We start from the raw sequence: 21,459 nt of genomic DNA, 5'->3' as shown, positions 1-21,459 counted from the left end.
TTGACTTTACTTTTTGCATTTGAATTTTGTCATCCATGGAGGGATTAATTTCTGTATGAGAGTGGAGATAGGAATCAAGATTTTCTTAAAAATGTCAATGGCTAAACAACTGTCCCAACACCCATCAGTGAAAAAGTTTACTCATTTGCATCTTTATTTAAAATACCCTCTCTTTATATATAAAATGGCCACATACCCATGGTCATCTTTGTGCAGTCTCCCTACAGTTCAGCTGGCCTGTCTCTTCCAACAGCTGTAACAGCAGCTTTAATTACTGTGGCTCTATGTTACATTTTGATATCTAGTGAAGAAGGAGCCTTTCTTTGTATTTAAAGACCACCTTTAGTTCTTCTTCTTACGTATTAATCTAAATGAACTATAGGAACATTTAGCGGAGTTCCAAAAAATGTTGTGGACTTTTAATTGATTGAATAGATGAATCCAAGTAGAATTAACTTTTGACCTCTGTTGGTGGTTGGTGATGTGTTAACTTGGGTAGGTCAAACTACATTTTCAAAAATTCCCCTTCTTACGTGTTTGCTGTCAGAGTGGGCCATAAGGGGGCTTTAGAGGGTTGGGGTGAGGCAGTAGCCATTTTGTAGTTCACGTACTTTATCACTAATCTGATGACTCCTTTTGTTGGTGTGAGACAGCAGCTGGACCTGCAACTATTCCACTTTCTCCTGGATCCTCTTTCACCTTCTCTGACTCCTGGGCCAGGTGTGTGTAACTCCAGGGTCATGACCAAGGTCCCTAGCTTCTACAAGATACCATGTCATCAAGATATGAGAAAGACCAGACTAGGGTAAGATAAGCAAGGCACCTGTGGTGCCAAAGTTAAGCAAGCATTCACTCTCTGTTTGTGGAAATACTTCATAATGGCACAAACCCAAGAGTGCATGGCTGCTTAACTTTGCAGTCTTAGGAGCCTCACTTACCTCAGCCTGGTGCTGGCTCTGTATGATGTAAAAAGAGCTGACACAAATTTTAGTTAATACCCAGGGGCTTCTGGTTTGGTTTGTGAGTTCTAGCTTATTCTTGTTCTATTCCACCTTATATTCATGTTCCAGTCTCAAACACAAAAATAATTACTTAACAGAGATAGTTTAAGCAGCTCCCACAATCACATGTCAAATCCCTATAATAAATTTCTACACACAGAGAATCCAGGAAAATGTTTGAATTATTGATGGCAAAGTTGAACAACATAATGTATATAAAAATGTTCCTAACAATTAATAATAGAAAAATAGATGACCAAGGACATAATAAGCCAACAATTCACATAAAAATTAAAAATGCAAAGGAATACAACAAGGCCTGCCCAGAAAGTATTCATCTGGGTACTATGTAAAACAGAGGCATTTATTGAAGAAGATACAAGATAGAAGAAACATTGTACATAGGACAATGACACCTCAGTCCCTTTCAAAGTAGGCATCTTGGGACCTCACACAGTTCTCCCAGATTCATTGGCAGTGATTTGAACCAAGTCATTAGCAGGTGCTGCACGATGTTCCTTCTGCTCTGGTAGCAGAAGCCACAAAACTGATTTTGCCATGACATGCTTCATGCCAAGGTCCTGCATCAAAACCTTGGACACACTAGATTTTGTAATCCCCAGATCAGTTTCTAGTCCTCACACTGTCAGTCGCTGGTCTTTGTTGATTGCAACCTGTACACGTTCAGCAATCTCAGGTGTTCTGCTTGTTGCAGGCCTTCCAGAATGTGGATCACTTTCAACAGATTCTTTACTTTCTTTAAATCATTTGTGCCACATGTTTATTTGTGCTGCACTCATTGCATCATCCCTAAAAGCTTTCTGAATCAACCAAATAATTTCCACCAAGAATGTTCAAGCTCGACACAAAATTTGATGCAGATTCATTGCTCTACTTATTCAGTCATTTTGTATGCAATCCCACACAGTACACAAGCTCACTCAACAGCATCTACTGCCCCCACTGACTAGTACAGGGAAGTCGTCATTGTTCATGCATGCACATTCCAGTCTACTCTCCCTTGCTGCCAGTTTACATTGATGTCCCGCAAACTGTTCTCATTATATTAACAATGGCTGGACTTTTTTCAGACAGACCTCATATTTTAAGTTCCACTATTAATCAAATAAGTGAATATAAGCACAGTAATCAAATATCATTTTTCACCCATCATGTCAGAATATTAATAAGCAGGTATTCTCCCAGCTCCATTTTCTGCTCCCTCAATTATCCCAAATCCTTTGACTTACATTATATCAATCAATACAACTCACCCTTCCACTTGTTATGGTCATCTACAGAATTCCAGCCACTCCTTTTAACTCACTAAAGATTTTATCTCCTGGCTCACTATCTTTTCTATCACCAATTCTGTCATCATTCTTGATGTTCCGGAAACTATCTCTCCAACACCCTGGATGCTCAGTTGGTAGAGATCTTTACTTTCAAGTGTCTTGCCCTTCTCTTTCCTACACTCACATCCTGTGCTATTACCGGTCCTTGTGCCACATCAGGAATCTTTATTTCAAGCATTCCACTCTCACTACCATTAAAGAATTGTTCAGTTAGATGAATAAAAGTATTGAAGCAAGGGTTTAAAAACTTAAGTAATGACCTCACAACAGCAGTACTTTACCTACCACTTCCTTTCATTTATAACAATCTGACATGGACCTTAGCCACCAGATTTTAGTATCCAAAACCATTCTCCATCCAAAGGAATTAGACAAGTGTGAAAGTGGCTAAATCCATGTCTTGAGTCAGGAATAAATCCAGATGGGTCTGTAATAAATTATTGTTTCCAGAAATCAAGAATATTTTTTAAAAAGTACTTAAACTACAGAGGAGCTCCTTAAAGTTTCTCTTGAATACTGTAACAATAATTTAATTCCAAAATATGTTGTGTTTGAAGCAGATTGAACCTGTGAAGAGCCATTAGTCTATAATGAAATTAAAAAGGGAAATGTTAATATTGATTTTTTAAAGCAGTCACAATAAAAATAAAGTTGGCAAGAATAAAACATGGTCACTTTAAATTAAACTTAATTTTAATAAATTTGGGGCTTTAATTTTAAAAATGCAGAGGAATATAACAAGGCCTGTTGGATATATGGATATTGCTTTTATTGCATATTGCCTGTATATATGGATATTGCTTTTTCTTTACTTATGTGTCTGTCTCTGAAATGCATTATTAAAACCTAAAATTGCCAACATTTGGCCATTGTTGCTTACAAAAACAGCCATTACATATGGTTCAGCCAATACATACACATTTGTATCTACATGTGTAAGAATGATGGGTGAAAAATGATATTTGATTATTGTACTTATATTCATTTATGTGATTAATAGTAAGGTTTAAAATGTGAGGTCTGTCCAGAAAAAGTCCAGCTACTATTAATATAAACAGGTAACTGCAATGCCACAAATACTGGAAACTCTACAAAGAATTGTAAAGAATGATTTGCTCTAGGAGTCACTCAAACTAACCAGTTAGAAAGAGAGAAAAACAATGAGAGGCCAAATAATAAATTAGCCCAATATCCTAAAAGAAGAGCTCACTGCATAAAATCACTTCCTTGTCCTTTGGACAGCCCTGCTACTTATAATGCATCAGTGAAACTGCCCAACAAAGGAAACAGTGAACAGAGGGGAAATTTCTGCAAAAAACACTTGATGGGAGTGAAGAGAGAAGCATCATCAGACGTCAAGGAAAAATCTGGCTTACAGTGCCCCACACAAGTATTTACTAAGCCTTGACTATAAAAGGCTTTGATTTGAGGTAACAACCAAGTCCTCGTAGAATAGCCCTGCCATAATGTTTTGGTGACCTTGCCTCTCTCCACATAAGTCATGTAAGCAAGGCTTGATTGCCATCTGACCGGTCTTGGTGGAATGTCCTGTCATTTTTCATACAGCAGGAGGAAATAAGCCTGGTGAGAAGTCACCAAGGGACAGTTTCATATCCCTATATCGTGGGAGACTGCCTCGAGGCCGGTTCTCATCCATTTCCCTAGTTCCAGTTGAATACAGGATTTTGATTGACCCTCCCTCAGGGTACAGCTGCAGGCTTCTGTGTAGGTCTGCGAAACTCTTGGCTGCAGTTTAGAGTTGGTTCCTCTACAACAGAGTTGCCCACCACTCAAATTGCTGTCACCTGGACTCTGAATTGATGCCATTTTGCAGTACTAGAGACACAGGGAACTGACACCATGTCACTTGCTTTTGCTGTCTGAATACATGTGAGCTCATTGTTTTCTTATCAGCTGAAGCTATGGAGGTGTGTGGCAAGCCAAGCTAACAGGTGCAATGGCAATACTTGTGGTCCTGTTAGTCACAGTGCTGCTGTTTTGGGAATGCTCAATGGCTTGACAGTCCTCTGGCCCAGCCAAAATCAATTGTTCAGTAGCTGAGAAACAACATGTCAGCTGGTCTGAAACATCATCCTCTTTGTTTGGATATGACATGATTAATGACACCTTGAAGAGGTAGAAAAAGAAGTACAAATATAAGAAAGAAAAAGAGCAAACCCATAGTTTTACTACATTGAAACAGCAAAAGTGAAATAATAAATGTATATCATTGCAATAATTTGTACATGTTTAAGGTAGACATCCTAAAGAAACTCTTACATAGTAAATCATTTATTTCTAAGATTTAGGACATATGTGTGAGTTTGAAATTAACATCTAAATGTTTAAAAGAAATTTATAACATTAATACATTTTTTATTTATAACTAATATATTAGTTGTATAAGTAGTGTTTACATTTTTAAATTTAAGATTCATAAATCATTAAATTAAAAATTGAAATAATTAAAATTAGTAGCAAATGTTCTTTTCCTCCTACAAAGAACCCTAGAGAGTATGGAGAGTATGGAACCCTAGAGAGCTATGTCTCTTCTTTTTTTCACTCTAGCCTCCTTCCTCTGGTGCACACACATAACACCATGCATTTGGAGCCCATCAATCTCACTAACTTACCCTGCACCTTACCCCCTTCATGTTCTCACATCTCTCCTTCCTGACTTAGAGTCCATACTCCATTACTGGAATTTCTCCTTTGCAAACATACCCCATTTTTTGTTCTCTTTCTATACTTGCTAAACTGGCAAAGTAAGGTGCAAGTTTAATCTAATTGTTCCCCTACCTTTTCCAGGATTTATCACAACTGGCTGACTGGCCATTGCTCAGCAATACTAAAAAATTCACTCTTGGTCCAGGATGACACTTTATACTTTCTTCTTTATTTCAAATTTCCAATGTCCTCTCTCTTTTTTTCCCATTTCAACTGATAACATTATTTTTACTTCACTGGGAAATTCAAAGCAATCAGAAGAAGACTATCTTATTTTCCAACCAGCAAACCTACTAACCTACCCATTTACACTGTTATAAATTCTGTCTTTCTCTTATGGTGAGGGATGGCCACTGTCTCCACTTAGGTATTTGAATGTACACTCTCTTGCCTATTGAAGGACTTTGCTCCTTCAATTACCTGCTTTTTCCTCCTACAATTATCGGATACTCTTTTCAGCAGTATAAAAATGTGCTTATTTTCACATTATAAAAACCTTTTAGACTCCAAATTCTCCTCCAAACTCCATTTCTCTGGACTGGTTTTTCAGCAAAACTCCTCACAAGGGTTTCTATACTAGCTATCTGTTTTTCTTAATACTCATCCTCTCTGTTTAATCCAAATCACTTCACTAGAAGGATATTTATATTAAGGACACCAAGGATTTTCTTGATGGATTTAAAGGTTAATTTTTGGTCTTCATATTCCCCCAATCTCTTGGCTGACCATTTTCTTGGTTTTCCTTGCTTGGCTCTAAGGATGCCACTTCTTCTGTTAACTGTCACCCCATTCTCAGTTATCTTTGCAAGGCTCTTAGCTTTGTTCTAAGTCCCTTTCTATTCTCCATATCTTGCTCCCTAAATACCTCATCTAGCTCCTATCTTTAATAGTGTTACTAGACTGGAGGAGTCTCTTTGTCTGTGCACATGAAAGCCCAATAAGACATGTACAGGAGTTTGCAGCCAAGACAGTACAGATTTGTTGAGGAGATGGCACTGTACCCAGATTCCCAGGTGATCTAATTCTCAAAGACCAGGCTTCCTGATGGCTTCCAGGGGATGATTTATATAGGGAAAAAATCATTAATTATGATAACTAAGGAGTTAAAGTTGTGGTCTCTACTGATTGGTTGGTGCTAGGGTAGGGTCTAATTGATTATTGCATCTGGTCCTAACGTCAGCCACGGAGTTGTTCTTTCTGAGTGTGCAATGATTTGTTCAGTGGGATTGTTCCACTTTCCTTGGTCCAGATCTAAAACACAAGTGAAGTCAAGATATTATCTTTAATTTGATTAGAAGCTTTGTCTCTGTAGTCAATTGACCCAGGACCTTGTTTCTAATACTGCTGGATGCTGACCAGAGCATCATTCTTCTGCAGGTTTAATGATAAAGCAAGAGAAAGGGAGCTGAGTGAGTCAGGGCACTGGGTGAGGGCCAGTTTGAGTAAAAAAAAAAATCAAAAGAAAAGTCCAGAAGAAAGAAAATAAGGTTTCTAACCAGTTACAATACCATATATACTCTGACGACTCTCAAATTTATATTTTTATCCTGACCTCTTTCTTGAGTTCCCGATTTCTCCCTATATTCAACTGCCTACTTGCTTCATAGCCATATTTTTCCAGGGTGTTCCAGAGAAATAGAGCCAATAGAATGTGTATATACAGAGAAAGATATTTACTTTAAGGAATTGGCCCACATACTTATGGAGGCTGGCAAGTTCAAAATCTGCAGGATGGAACAGCAGGATGGAGACCCAGGAAGGAGTTGATGCTCCAGTTTTAGTACAAAGGCTATCTGCTGCAGAATTCCCCCTACTTGGGGAAGTTAGTTTTTTGTTTTATTCAGGCCTTCAGCTGATTGGATGTAGCCAGCCCACATCATAGAGGGCAGTCTACTCCACTCAGAGTTCACTAATTTAAATGTTAAGCCCATTCAAAAACATTCTTATAGAAATATCCAGATTAATGTTTGACCACTTATCTGAGCACTGTGGCCCAGCCAAGTTGAAACATAAAACTAACCATCACAATAGTTTTCTTGAATTAAACATGTCCTCAAATGTGCTTCTTCCCAGGCTTCCTCATGTCAGTGAATTGTATACCCATTCACCCAAGTGGTCAGACCTAAACTTAAGATTTATTCTTTATTTCTCTTTTTTTCTTTACTTTGTATCTAATACTTTAGCACATCTTATAGACTCTATGTTCAATTTGTCTTCAGTCTGTCCATTCTTACCACTCCTACCACACCTACCCTGGTGCAAGCCACTATCATCTCTTGCCTAGAGGATAATAATAATCCCCTAAATTGTCTCTCCCTACTCTCATTCTTGCTTCCATTTTCTCCACAGAGAAACCAGGGTGATCTTTTAAAAAATACATCATATCTTGTGTCTCCCTTGCTCAAGAGCCTAAAAACTTCTCATCATACTTGGAATAAAATCCAGAGTCTTAATGTGGCTCAAGGCCCTGCACACTCCAATTTTTATAGATCTCTCCCCTTTATTTTCTACCACTCACCTTCTCTCAATCACTCCACTCCAGCCATGCTGCCTTCTTGATGTTTGTTTCTCACATACTGTAAAGTTCTCTCTCAACACCCCTGCCATTGCTGTTTCCTCTACCTAGAATACTCTCCTCCTACACTTTTTGATGGCTGGTTCTGTTTTTGACAGGATCACTTTGATGGTTGTGTTGACAATAGTCTGAAAAGAGAAAGTATAATGCAGAGAAACCAATTAGGACATAACAGCAGGAAGGCAGTGGAAAGATGACGGGAGTTTCCACTAGGATGGAGACAGTGCAGGTAGCAAGAGGTGGCTGGATTTTCAATACATTTTGAAGATATGACCTGCAAGATTATTCTATTTGATTGATGTGGAGTGTGCAGAAAGGAAAGATTCAGGGATGACAACGTAGTTTTCAGACTGGACAGACACTGAAAGAGTGGAGATGTGATTAACCAAGATAGAAAAGACTGTAGAGTTGCCACATTTGGGGACAGTTAAATTCTAGATGCTTATTAGACATCCAACTGAAAGTGCTGAATAATAAGTTGTATGTAAAGTTGGAGTTCAGAGGAGATGTCTGGGCTGGAAATAAAAATGATCAGTTTATAGATGGTAATTAAAGCCTTGAAAGCAGATGAAACTACTGAGGAAGAATGTAAATAAGGAATTGGAAAAGTCCAAGGCCTATGCCTTGACTTATTCTAACATCAAGAGGCCAGGAAGATGAAAAGAAGCAAGTGAAGGAGCCTGAGAAGAAGCAGCAAGGTAGAAATGGGGACAAAAAATCATGTGCCCTAAAAAGAAAATTGAATAAAGAGTTTTAAGGAAAAGCAATGATCAAATAGATCAAATGCTCATCGAAGATCAAACAAGAGGAATACTGGCCCTGCCCAGGTAACGCAGATGGTTAGAGCACCATCCAGATATCCCAAGGTTGTGGTTCAATCATTGGTTAGGGCACATACAAGAATCAACCAATGAATGCAAAAATATAAATAAGTGAAACAACAAGTAGATGTTTCTCTCTCCCCCTCCCTCCTTCATTTTTCTCTAAAATCAATTTTTTTAAAAGATGATTTCTGAGATGTGACCATTGCACTTAGCAATGTGTTAGTCAGTGGCACCTCCACAAGTGCAAGCTTGTGGGATAGAGAGGGAAAAATCCTTCAAGTGTTCAAGAGCTTTTGGGAGATAAGGAATTGGAGATAGCAAGGATAGACAACCATTTTGAGGATTTTTGTTATAAAGGACAGGAGAGAAATGAGCTGGTGGCTAGAAGGACCAAGAAAGAGCTGGAATTGTTAAAAATAAATGGAATGTCCAATAAATAAAGAGTAGGAAATTGGAATTACTTGCAAAAAAAGGAGACCTATTAGAGTTGGTAAGCAAGGCTAGAACCCAGCGCTCAAATGGAGGAAGAGTCCTTGGGCAGGAGTCTGGCAGATGGCAGCACACCCATGGTCACTATAGGGAGGGTAGGCCAGGTACATGGGTGCAGACACACCTCATCTGCATAAACCCTGTATAAAACCTCAGTTGCTCTAAACTCAGACAGAGCTGTCATTTGTAACACCCTCAGTACTGACATCTGATGTGCTGGCCAGGAATCTCAAGATAAAGGCAAGGGATAGACCTTGGGGAGCACAATACCCACAGCATTTTAAGTTTCTGTTGTACTGAGGCAGGTGGCTTTAAGCCTTGACTTTTGCAAGACTTGAAATTTATTTGTTTGTTTGTGCATGGAAGCTCACTAAAGTTTAAGGTACCTTTTTCACAGGTAAGTGGCCATTTTTAATCTTTAGATTGTAATCTTTCTATGAAGGTATATTTAAATTCTGCAAAGAGTTTATTAATTAAACTCATCCCAGTGCATTTTTTTAGCAGACTGTTCACTGTGCTACATTGGTCCTGTTAAAATGCCCCAAGTTTTATCTGTAAAGTGGCCTCACTAATAAGAAGCTGGACTACCCTGATCAATTGTTGATTTTCTCCTCCAGGGGAACGGATCTGGATTAACCAGGGGCTTAATGGTTAAATCCAAAGTGTTAAGAGGAATAAATCTGAGAAACATCGTGGGCAAAGGTTAAATTTATATTCCCCTTTCCTGGCATTTGCTTCCAGGCATTGGGACATAATACTCCAGACTCCTCTCTATTCCCTCACCCACTCTTCCCAGAGAGGGGTGGAATGCCTTATCTAATTGATGAGTTTACATGTGGAAAAAATCGGGCATGCACAAGTCTAGCTCTTCTCCTTCCATTTCTCCAGCAAGCCAGATGCCAGCAGAGCCCATGCAATCTAGGTGGCTCTAGGACATGCAGTAAGATTACAAATAAAGTTCCTGCCATCGGGTGGTTTAGTGTTGCCTGTGATTAAGAGGGTAAACCTGCCAAACTCAGATTCACATTTGGAAAGCCCAGTGCCCCACAGATAATAGGCAACTTACTCCAATGTCAATTTAATCAGCAATAAAGGTAATACTGGGATATTCCATATGCTCTACTCCTTGTCTATCTTTTTAAATAGCTCCAAAATCAGGAGGAGAGTGGGATACCATTTACTAGACCCCCTTAAATCTCAGCAACAATTTCACTCATACTCAGTACAAAGGCATGGCTACTCTGATTTAGAAAGATTGAGGTAGAAGTGCATTTGAGAGTATGAGAAATCTATTTTTTTTACTTTTTCATTAATCTTGAAATATTTGCCCATGCATAGATATTTGACTGTTACTGCCTATTGTTTAAGATTTGTCCACAGATAAAATGGACTATACACAGTAAAATTAATAGAACTAGCAGAGAAACACAAAATGCCTTAGACTTACTATTTTATCACTGGGTGTGCATACTTTGTATATTTCCTTCTGCATATTTTAAATTATTTTTAACACCACCAATCTCTAGAATCTATTTACATGGGTAATTGTGCATTAAAATTAAGCCTGCAATATAAACCAGATTGAAAATTTTTAATCTGCTAGGCAAAGAGTGAAGTTGTTTGGCATCTCACACAAGTCAATGAAACATAGAAAAGCAGCTGTTTAATGAGGTTTTGCTAAATTTTTTAAAATAATGAGTTGCCAAACTGGTACCCTCACATCAAAAAAAGCTCTGCTCTCATTAAGGTGATATCAGATACAGTGAGAGAGCAGATGTCAGCGAGAGTTTCATAGATAAGGCTTCTTCACATGGACACTTTCAGTCTGTCACGATGTGGTGTTTTCAGAATTGAAAAATTATGCTTGAGCAAAATGTTATTTAAAAATGCAAATGAGCATCAAAAATAATATTTTCTAAAAACAAATTTTACAGATTTTCTGAAAGAAGTTACATTAGCTACTTGACTTGTATTCACTGATTAGGTTCTGATACTTACCTAAAAATTCACAATGTAGGTTTCACTCAGCATAGCTTATGTTCAATATTAATGCCTTTTCCTTTTGTTCATCACACACAATTGCTTATAGAATACTATATCACATAAAATTTTTTCCTTACATTTTTACTTTACTCATGTATTTAAGTATTTCTATTGGTCCTCACATCAAAAATACAGTGGAAGAATATAAAAAATAAGTATAGTATCTTTCCTCACTACTCTAGGCAATTGCCAAAGTGAAGATTTTGACACTAAATTTAGAGACTGCATAACTTAATCATATCTATTATGAAGGGTTATTAATTCATTATTTAGAAAGGGCATAATTAAACAAATTAGCCTATCAATCAAAATATTTATTCTTTTCAATAAAGATTATCTTTGGCTAAATCCAAGCTAATTACAATAGTCTGATCTTTAAATTAAATCTGAAGCCACTCTTGGTAGTAATAATAGTTACTATTCATTGAGACTGTTACGTGCCAGGCAGGTGTCAGATGTTACACATAACATATCTTTTATAATTCAATCCCCACAATATTACTGAGGTAGCTAGAATTATTCTAGTTTTACAAATGTGAAAAGTGAGTGCCAGAGATGTTCAGTAACTTAACTGAGATTACACAGCTTGTAGGTGGCAGAGCTGGGAATTAAATTCAGCGATGTCTGCGGCAATGCTGTTCTTTGTTTCTTCAATTTTAAGAACCATATTTTGCCATGTACAATGCACACCCACGTTTTTGGCCCAAACTTATAAGAAAAAAAAATCTTTCATTTTCATTTTTTTAAATCAATTTTTATTTATTTATATTTAGAAACAAAACCTATTATCATGTTCCAGTGTACTATTTTGTGTATGGGTACCATTACTGCCTTCTAAAATTACACTTCTAACACAAAGCATAAATAAAAGAATTAAAAACATTTATATAGATACTTCTCTCTCAAAAATTTGGGCAAAAGGTGTACATTATATGTGGCAAAATATGAGGTGTTTCAGATGATGATCCAATTGTGCCAAAGGTGTCATTTTTGAAGTGGTTGGCTCAGTATAGGATTCAGTTGTTGTGCTTTAGAGCAAAGTCAGACATTCAATTTCAGGATGCACTCTAAACGCTTACTTTTTTAATACCATGAGCTAAGTAGACAAACTAACTTGTCAAACAGATCCCCAATTACAGGGTGAATTTGATATGGAGCTATAAACTCTAATCAACTCAGGTTTCTACAGATATCCTAAATGTCTGAAGCATTCATGACCATTCATCATGGAACGAAGCTGTCCACACAAGCTGTACAGTTCGTTGATCTCATACTGATACTGTTTAAGGTTGACACTGTATGGGTACACAGGAAAATTAGGCAGCAACATAACAAATACTGATCATCTTTCCAACCAACATCCTTTCACACAGGATTTCTTGAACTTAACCAAGATTATGACATTTTCTGGTAAATATATAGCCCAATTTTTGTGCAGGTTTACTTCCCAACTCAGCCTTAGCTATAGTTTGAAGTTTCAATTAATTCTTGAGTAAGAATCAAAAATAAACGAATGTTTTTATTATGGACATATTTTATTACAAATAAAATAATAATAACAATAACAATAGGTCTGAGTGTTATGGGACAAGTAAATATTTAGAAACAGCTAAAAATTGAAACAAACAACATATGAGAAACCTCAGAAAGATACAGGAGTTTGAGTCAGTGAACAGCTTATGTAACCCACTACTGTTTGTAATGTAACACCACTACTCTTTCCATTTGGTTGCCCACCTGTCCTAAGAGATGAGTGGTAGTGGATTCAGGTTGCAAATCCCTGAGTTCTAAAGAGAATGAGCATGCTAAACTTTCATCACAAACACATATAATCCACCTCCGTTATGGGCAGTAATGCACACTTGTAGCAGCGGCAAATGTTAACAATCTACACTCAATCTACACTCAGTCAGGCTTCAGTGAAGGCAATTTCTGAGAATTCTTCACTCTTGAATACATGTGTATTCTTTGACCCAGCAGTTCCGCTTCTAAGAAATGATCCAACAGTAATACTTACATGACAGATATAGATGTGGATATGGTTACAGGTACAGGTATGTGGGTACATATACAAGTACCGTCATACTAGCCTTAGAGCTAGGAGGAAGGAAGGCTAAATATCAATAAAGGAGTATTTAGGTAACTATTATTAAAGTGTTATAAAAAAAAGAGGGTTAATGTTTTTGTACTGATAGGTACAGCTCTCCAAGATAGATTGCTGGGTATAAATAAATGAGGTAAAGGATAACATTTAGTATGATATCATTTCTTTAAAAACAAATAGGTTACTGTGTGTGTGTGTGTGTGTGTGCGCACGCGCGTGTGAATGCATAGGGAAGAAACTGAAAAAAGGTACATGAAATATTTGCCATTAATTATCTTTTGTGAAGGGAGAAAAACTGGTAAGAAAAGTGAGGGGAGCATTCTCAGTTTTCTAAATATTCGTATTATTTTAATATTTTATAATGAAAATTAATTCTTATATCACCTGTGTAATAAAAAATTTTTTAAATTCTGTGATAATACCAGAACATCACTCCTAATATCCCAGAATCATTAAAGAACATCCATGCTTGTGTCCCACATTTTGTGCACACACACAAGTGTGGGGAAAAGTGGGCTTACAGTTGTGAGTACACAAAACAAAGTTTATTCTTGTATTATTATTAATCGTTGTGTTATTTTCCATATAAACAACTGTATACTTTCTTTTGCCTACCTCTGTGTGTGTGTGTGTGTGTGTATAACATTTTTAATTAATTTGGTTCTCTGATCTGAGATTGTATTCACAGATATAAATTGAACTCTGAACCTGAGTTCATTTGAAAATTCTTTTTATTGAAATCATGTGGGAATAAGAAAATGTGTATAATCCACATAACAAACCAAGATAGTCCAGACTATCTTGCACATTGATACCAAAGTGCAAACACACTGGTAAGTACAGCATTCCAGAACTAAAATACTCTTGAAAACATTTATTTCCTCACGATTAGATCTTGGTTTTAAATAATAGCATTTATGGTTTCGCCACTTCTGAGTTGTTGAATATCAGAGGTTATTTCTATTCAAAACTGGTGATTTGGACAGAAGCCTCTGGCTTGATTTGTATTTTAAAACTAAGTGCAAAGACCACTCTTTCAGTATGTGCCATGCTACACTCCATTATTTGTGCAAGGCATTGTGTGGTATGAAACTTGTATTTATCATTTCAGCACCTGTGGGGTGGAAGAAGCAAATAAGAATTTGTTCTTTCATTAATCTTTTGTTAAAATGCCTAATTCAAATAAGAAACACTATGCATCTACATTTCACACTTGCTTAATGAAGAAGGCTGAATCTGAACATATTTTAAAAATTAATTAACCTTTAAATGTTGTGGTCATGGACATAAATGGCTATTAAGTAATGATAAAAATGCAACTAATGACTCATAAATCTACAAGTTTATTATAAAGCTCCTGAAGTACTTGGAGCTTTCTGCCCTCTTAAACTTGTAAGGGTCAGACATCACATACCTCCTCTTTGCTGTTCATTCACTGGTTTATTTTTTTTCCCCTATGAAAATCTTACTTATATTAATGCCATTTATTTTTATGTGACTCACTGTAAATAAACGACAACCCAGTTTCCTTCTCACAAAATCTCCTTGAATGTTTCACTAAGGCATAGATGACAATTTTTTCCTCATGACACCTGAATTCCGCAAGTGAAACTGGTACACTCTTATCATGTTCTACAATTCCTTTGAATAGTAACACCAAATATCTGCTTTCATTCTTTCAAGAGATTTTTTAATTGGGTGGAAGATCCCATTGTTTTGAATATTTCCATCCGTATACCTCATACAAACCTTGAGTCCTATTTATTTCAGCTTTGGCAGGAAAAAGAGAAGGAATAAATGAACATATTAAATACCTACTATTCGTTCGGCATTGTGTTAGATGTTTCCATATGTCTTCCTATTTAATTCTCCCAGTAAGCTATTGAAGTGGATATTATTTTCTTCATTTTGTAAGCAAGAAAACAAAGACTCAGACAGTTATGTAAGTTGTTGGATGTTACACAGCCAGTGAAAGGCAGACCCTAGATTCCAGGACTGTTGACTCTGTAACACCAATGTAAGTCTACTCCTGAAATATGGAATTTCAGATATGGCAAATATTCATTGCAAAATTGGTACCCCCTGAGCACCTGTTCAATCTCCATCAGCTTTTCTGGCATTCTTCAGAATGACACTCCAACCAAAGGAAACATTTTAATTCATAATCCAGCTTGAAGGAACTGGCCATTATTTTATGCAGCCTAATAATGTTGGAATAAGAGTTATTTGTGCTAAATTCTCTGCTAAAGTTATAAAATGTTCAGGTTAGGATCAAACGCCTGAATTTACCAAACAGTCTTTGCACACTGAGGGATCTTTTCCTGATAGTCCTGACTGTCATTGCTGTGTTCACACTTCACAGGACATCAGTTCCACCAGTGAAATCTCGTGTAACCTGTGTTCATTGTCTAAAAATATTATCCTCCGAACAGTGGATACAGTGTGCAGTAAAAGATATTAATGAGTCATTTCTATTGTGACTTAATGTTGCTTTTCTCTGAATATTTGTGCTAGTCCAATTGCAAATGATCTTTCTCCCAATATTCCTGCTTGGTGGGATAAATTTCCTTCTAACTGGGGAGGGGTTAGGGATATCTGAGAATAGAGAGAAAAAAATTTTGTCTATTAGAATTAATGCTAGCAATACTTCTGAATTTTAGATATTTAAGAGGCAATACAACTGCAAGAGCAGTTTGTTGCAAGAGCTTTTTGTTTAATTTTTAAGGTAATGTATACTTATCATAAGAAATGTAAGCAGTACAAAAATCATGATGGAAAAAAGTGGAAGTACCCTCTGCACACACTCCTAGGGCCCACAAGCTTAGCCTTCAGAGATAATCACTGTTAAATTTTATAAGAATCTGTCAATACCATGAAATTGTAGTTCTGCAACTAGCTTTATTTTACTTGAGTTTTTCCTTCCATGTGAGTACATGTAATTCTCATTATTTTAAACATTTATATAATACTGTATTATATATCATAAATAAATTATAACATGTTTATACTGATCATGTGCCAAATATTTCATAACCTCTTGATGAACCTTTAGATTGTCTCCAATTCTTGGTATGTTAAATGTTGCTGTGATAAACAACCATGTGAATACATAGAATTTTGTATTACATTATTAAAAGAAAAACAAACCATAAGGTATAATTTTGGAAATCGAAGTTTGTCTCTTTTTAGTTTCATTTAATAAACTTAATTGTTTACTAAACTTAATTGAATGTAGGACAGCCATTAGAAAACGTGATTAATTGTCAAGCAGGAAAGGCTTTCCACAAGTATGCATGCCAGTAAATAAATTTTTACATGGGCAATAACGGAGAATGAACCATGCGGATCTGTGGACCGTGTTTGAGAGTCATCAGTCATACACATCAAAGTATTCAACCTCGGTCACTCACTGGGGGTGGCAGGAGACCTGATTGATGCTGTTTCATTCCTGTCTTGAGTGGAAGGGGATGTAGAGATAAATATTGGTGTTTCCCTTCTAGGGCCCCAAAATTTATTTTTTAGAATTAAATATTTCTCAGGAAAAAAGAACAATGTTTTAGTCTCATACTCTGAGATATTCGGTTGTTTTAGTAGAATGTTCTTTTCAAAATTAATGCTCTTTTCAAAATTAAAGAACATGAATAAATTTGCTTATATAAATGTAAATGTTTATAAAAGTGCCTTTTAAGAATCCTAGCACATTAGACCTAGAAAAAACTGTGTAGATCATTCAGTCCATTTAATATCAAGAAAGTTAGGTCCAGAAAGACTAACTGATTTGTCCGAGGTCACACAGATATAACACTAGCAGAGAAAGCACTAGAATCAAGGCATATATACCCAATCCAGCGTCTTATTTAACTAGAGGATTCATACAAATAAACCGATTAAGCATTGTTAGTTTCTTTGCACCCATAGAGTCAGATGTGATGGGAGAGTTGGTCAGTCCCAGGCCTGTATGATCAAGGATGAGAGACTCTGACTCCCGTGTGAGGCCAACATTGTTCTGAACTGGAACTGACTGAAGAGGCTGCCGACCTGCCTTGCATGCTGTGTGGACAGCCCCTCCCAGGCCAAATGCAGTTGGAAAATGCCGATGCCTTGTCGCCGTTGGCTTGGGTCAGAGAACTAGCAGCTGCTCTACTGGATGTTCCATTCATAACAAAACATTTGGCAGTTACTTTACTTTAAAATAGAGAAAATAAATTAATTATGTCAGTTATCTAATAGGCTACCAAGACTTTTTTCCAGGATCCCTTGTTTAATTCTTGGGTCTTCCTCTTCAACCTGAGGTAGCAGATTTTCACATTACTGCAGTGTCTACTCTAATAAATAAGTGGCAATTGAGGACAGGGCCCAGGGCCCAGGGTGTTCAGAGCAGTCTTTTAACTCACATCAGAATCCATCCTCTAGTATCTCATGTACCTTCTGTGAGTCCTGGAAATGAGTAGAGTAGAGAGAAAGAGGGAGGATGAAATACATCAAGTCCTCTTTCGGGAAAATGACAGTAAAATTTCTGTTTATCTGGAGAAATCCTATCTTTCAATGTGAAATTCAAATATCACCTCCTCAGTGACAATTTTTTGACTTCCCTGGAGTTATCAATCACCTTTAAAAGTATGATTGCTGGTATATATGTGCATTCATTAGAAGGTCATTATATTTTTGTAACAACCATGAGAATCTTCATCTTCCATAACTGACAATTTCTTGAGGAGCCAAAATTTTATTCAGCATTGTTTGCCTAGAGCCTGTAATAGAGTAAGTACATAATCAGCTAAAATAGGAAGTTAAATTTCTACAATGACCTTTGTGTCAAGTGATTTGGTCAGAAGCATAGTTAACTCTTCTGATTGAAAAAATGTATATACTCTATATTAATGACCCATTTAAATAACAGAGCACACAATAAAATTCATTTTACACCTGAATTGCACTAACAGGATTTCATTTTTTTTTATAATTCACACAGTATTTACCATGTCTCAGGGTCATCATTACAAATGTCAATTGCTGTTGTTTAGAATGAGTAGATATGCCAGTTAATGCAAATCTCTGGCTGATAGAATATCAGATAAACCACATGTCTGTTTATTTGTTCTGCCCCCCATCATGCATCACTTAAGTATTCACTCTGACACCTGTTAGGGTTACCCATCGGTTATTTATCTGTGTGCTACTTCAATCCTTATTTCTAACAATCAAGATTAAATGCCTGTAAATTCTTATGTCTCTTTCTCAGTCTTCATGCACTCCCTGCAGAACATACACACACATGCCTCATCATACGTTAGTATCTGTATCAGCTCATCATGAAACTGAAATAACCAAGCAAGCACCCCACATTAGCACTCAGCTTATACAGTTTCCAAAAAGTAATGTTTATTCCAGCGCTGTCTCTCTGGCAATTCTCAAAAGATGTTAGTAAATGTTCAATTGTTAAAGCCATCTACACATACAATAAATCAACAATCTGGTTTTGAGTTCAATAAATATGATAATCAGAGGACTTAAAATTTCAGATTTCTGTCAGTTTTGATTTGACTGCCAAAAAAAGACAAAAGTCAGTAATAACAATATAAAATTATAATTAAAAATTGAGAAATAGAGGTCTTTTGACTTAAAAAAATGGGTAAGCCCTACTTTGCCAGGTATTAAACACTGAGGATAACATTTTCTATAATTAAACAGACCTGACTTCAGAAAAAAAAGTAATCTGTTTTTGACATGCCATAATTACAGAATATTTGGGCCTTGAAGCACCAAAAATCAACCTAATAAATTCATAAATTGGTGATAATTATTAATGTTTAATATTATTGTTATTGATTTAGTAACAGTCTACAAATCCAGAAATGCTATTCTTAAAAAACAAATGTATGGGAAATAAGAATATCTTTACAGGGTACATATAAAGTATAATTGCCAAATTTAGCAAATAAAATATGACACCAAGTTAACTTTCAGATAAACAACAAATAATTTCTAGTATAAGTATCCCAAGCAATGTTTTATTTGGCAACACTGATATAAATCTACTAAAGAGACAACGTATTCAGCTGATTTTGTGGCAGAAGGAAAAAAAACTCAAATCTGACTTTACTCATTAATAAAAGTATAGATAGAAATAAAACAATTAATTAATTCAGCAGTTTGTACTTTTAAGATCTAAAGAGGTTCAACCATTTAGTAATGTGTTTGCTTCCCTCAGTCATAGAATTATAAGCCTAAATATGGCTTTTGAAGAGCTACTATGTAGTTACTTTATAATCAAAAGGTCTGGGAAAACCGAATCTCCATCTTGAAATAATTACATAGACTCTTGGCTCATTCTTCTCAGGAAGAGTTCTAGAACTTCTAATCCTTCTGGAATTCAGTGTTTGGATTGATTCACAAAGATGGTTTGCTTTGGAATCGGGCTATTTATCGCTGCCATTTAGGCAGATCTTTATAAAATATTCTGCCCTGTCAACTTGGAATTAGAGGCCAGAGGAAAATGCTTCCCCCATAGAGATCCACTTTCGCATCCTCAAGATGAACCTGTGCCCATAAACACTCCTGGAGTCTTCCTCTGCTGAAAAGGACAAGTGCTTGGGGTACTGCCCTCTTCCCTTCTCATAGGTGGGAGGACAAGACACCAAACACAGCTCCAAGCGTGTTGCCTATTCTGTGTGTCAGGGCTCACTGGATACAGGTTGTAAATGAATTGAGAAGTATGTGAACTATTTTGTGAATAATTAAGTGACACTTGGTGATACATGATCTCCCCTATGAAGTAACTTTATAGTTGAAAATCGATAGCTTCTTTTCAGGGTGGACACTGACCAACACGGCACTTTTTCTTGCTATATTTAGACCTCCACAAGAGGTGTTCAAATGTTCAAACTCTCTCAGTCACACTTGAATGGTTCACTCACTGACCAAGACCTGCTGGTATGTCAACAAGCCATTTTCCCACTTTGTTCTTCTCTTGACCCATAACACTGGGGAAGAGCAATTCTCCTGCAAAGGATGCCTCAGCATGTTCCACTAAGAAAGAAACAAATGCTGCTGTTAAACTATGACAAGGCGCTTTCTTGTGACTTAGAAATTTATTCTTATTGGAAGACCTCTTACATACTTCTTCAGACAGATTTTTAATTAGTTCTTGTGCATACATAAGAAAGCCCATGTTTCAATCCCACATTCTGACTACGTGCTAACTGAAATCACATTTCATATATTTAACAAACACTTAGGCAGAGTTCTACATGCTTTATAAAATTTAGTGTAGTTAGTTCTCATCACAAATCTATTGGATAGATACCATTACTGTTCCCATTTTATAGATGAGAAGTCTGAGGCACAGTGAAGATGAATGACTTGTCCAGGTCACATAACCAGGGGGTGGCAGAGGCAGATTCCAAACCCACGCAGTCAGGTCTGCACGCATTGCTCTCCAGTGCTGCCTATCATGACACGGTCTCCTTTTCAACTTTTGGTTAACTCACATGAGGCTGAAAGATAGTTAACTTTGTGTTAACTAACTTCACAAAAGAGGTAAAAAATGGACATGGAAGAAAACCTTAGAACATGGTTTTTTATTACAATTAGTGAAACTTGGTTATAAGGAGAGTATAATGCTCCTGGAGATTAAGACAGAAATGACATAGTGGAATAGAAATATTAAATTTGAATTTTTAAATTTAAATACCAAAAAATATAAGTTCAATGGCTGTTTAATTAACTATTTAGACATGAAGTTCTTTATAAAGTTACTGAATACAATAGATTTTGAAGATGATGTAATGTCTAAGGCAAAGCTTACTTCAGAAATATTTCCATGAGGTCGTGTTTCCTCTTTAGCAATCCTGTGAAGTAAGTGAGCATATCTGTAGGGCTCAGCTCCTTTCCTATTTTTGTTCAACCTCTCCATCACCCTCAGAGCTCTACTCCAAGGCAATAGAGTTAAAGCAGACTTACTTCATTCATCCTTTATGGAACACATGTCTCCTAATAAAATCTTGTAAGAATTATGCTTTAACCCAGGGAAAAACTTCATTTTACTGTTGAGGGTTTTAGGCATAAAGGCAAGTTTTTAGAGAAAAAAAAATGTTGGATTAATCCCCCTTTTTAACTAGTCAAATCATAGGTCTCATGTCACATGTCAGTTAAAATTAGATTCAGCTGCATATAACAGAAAGAAAAAGTAATCATAGCTTAAACAAGAGGGAAGTTTATTTCATTTTCAACTAAATTAAGTCCAGAAATAGAAAGTCCAGGGCTGGTTTAGCAGCTACATTATGTCATCGGAAGCCTGGCCTACTGGAATGGCATCTTCTGCGCATGGTCTCCACATGCA

General features: G+C 36.5%; 1 long non-coding RNA gene across 1 annotated transcript; it reads right to left on the bottom strand.

Moving 5' to 3' along the window:
• Positions 1–6,195: 6,195 nt before the first annotated feature.
• On the bottom strand, positions 6,196–20,652 carry LOC118499917. The gene is made up of 3 exons (XR_004902454.1): positions 20,642–20,652; positions 12,752–12,756; positions 6,196–6,276 (listed from the first exon to the last, which is right to left on the bottom strand). It is a non-coding gene; the product is annotated as an uncharacterized LOC118499917 (long non-coding RNA).
• Between the last annotated feature and the right edge of the window lie 807 nt (positions 20,653–21,459).

This window comes from Phyllostomus discolor, chromosome 4 (assembly GCF_004126475.2).
Source record: "Phyllostomus discolor isolate MPI-MPIP mPhyDis1 chromosome 4, mPhyDis1.pri.v3, whole genome shotgun sequence".
Lineage (NCBI taxonomy): Eukaryota > Metazoa > Chordata > Mammalia > Chiroptera > Phyllostomidae > Phyllostomus > Phyllostomus discolor.
This window is presented reverse-complemented; position numbering and strand designations above follow the sequence as displayed.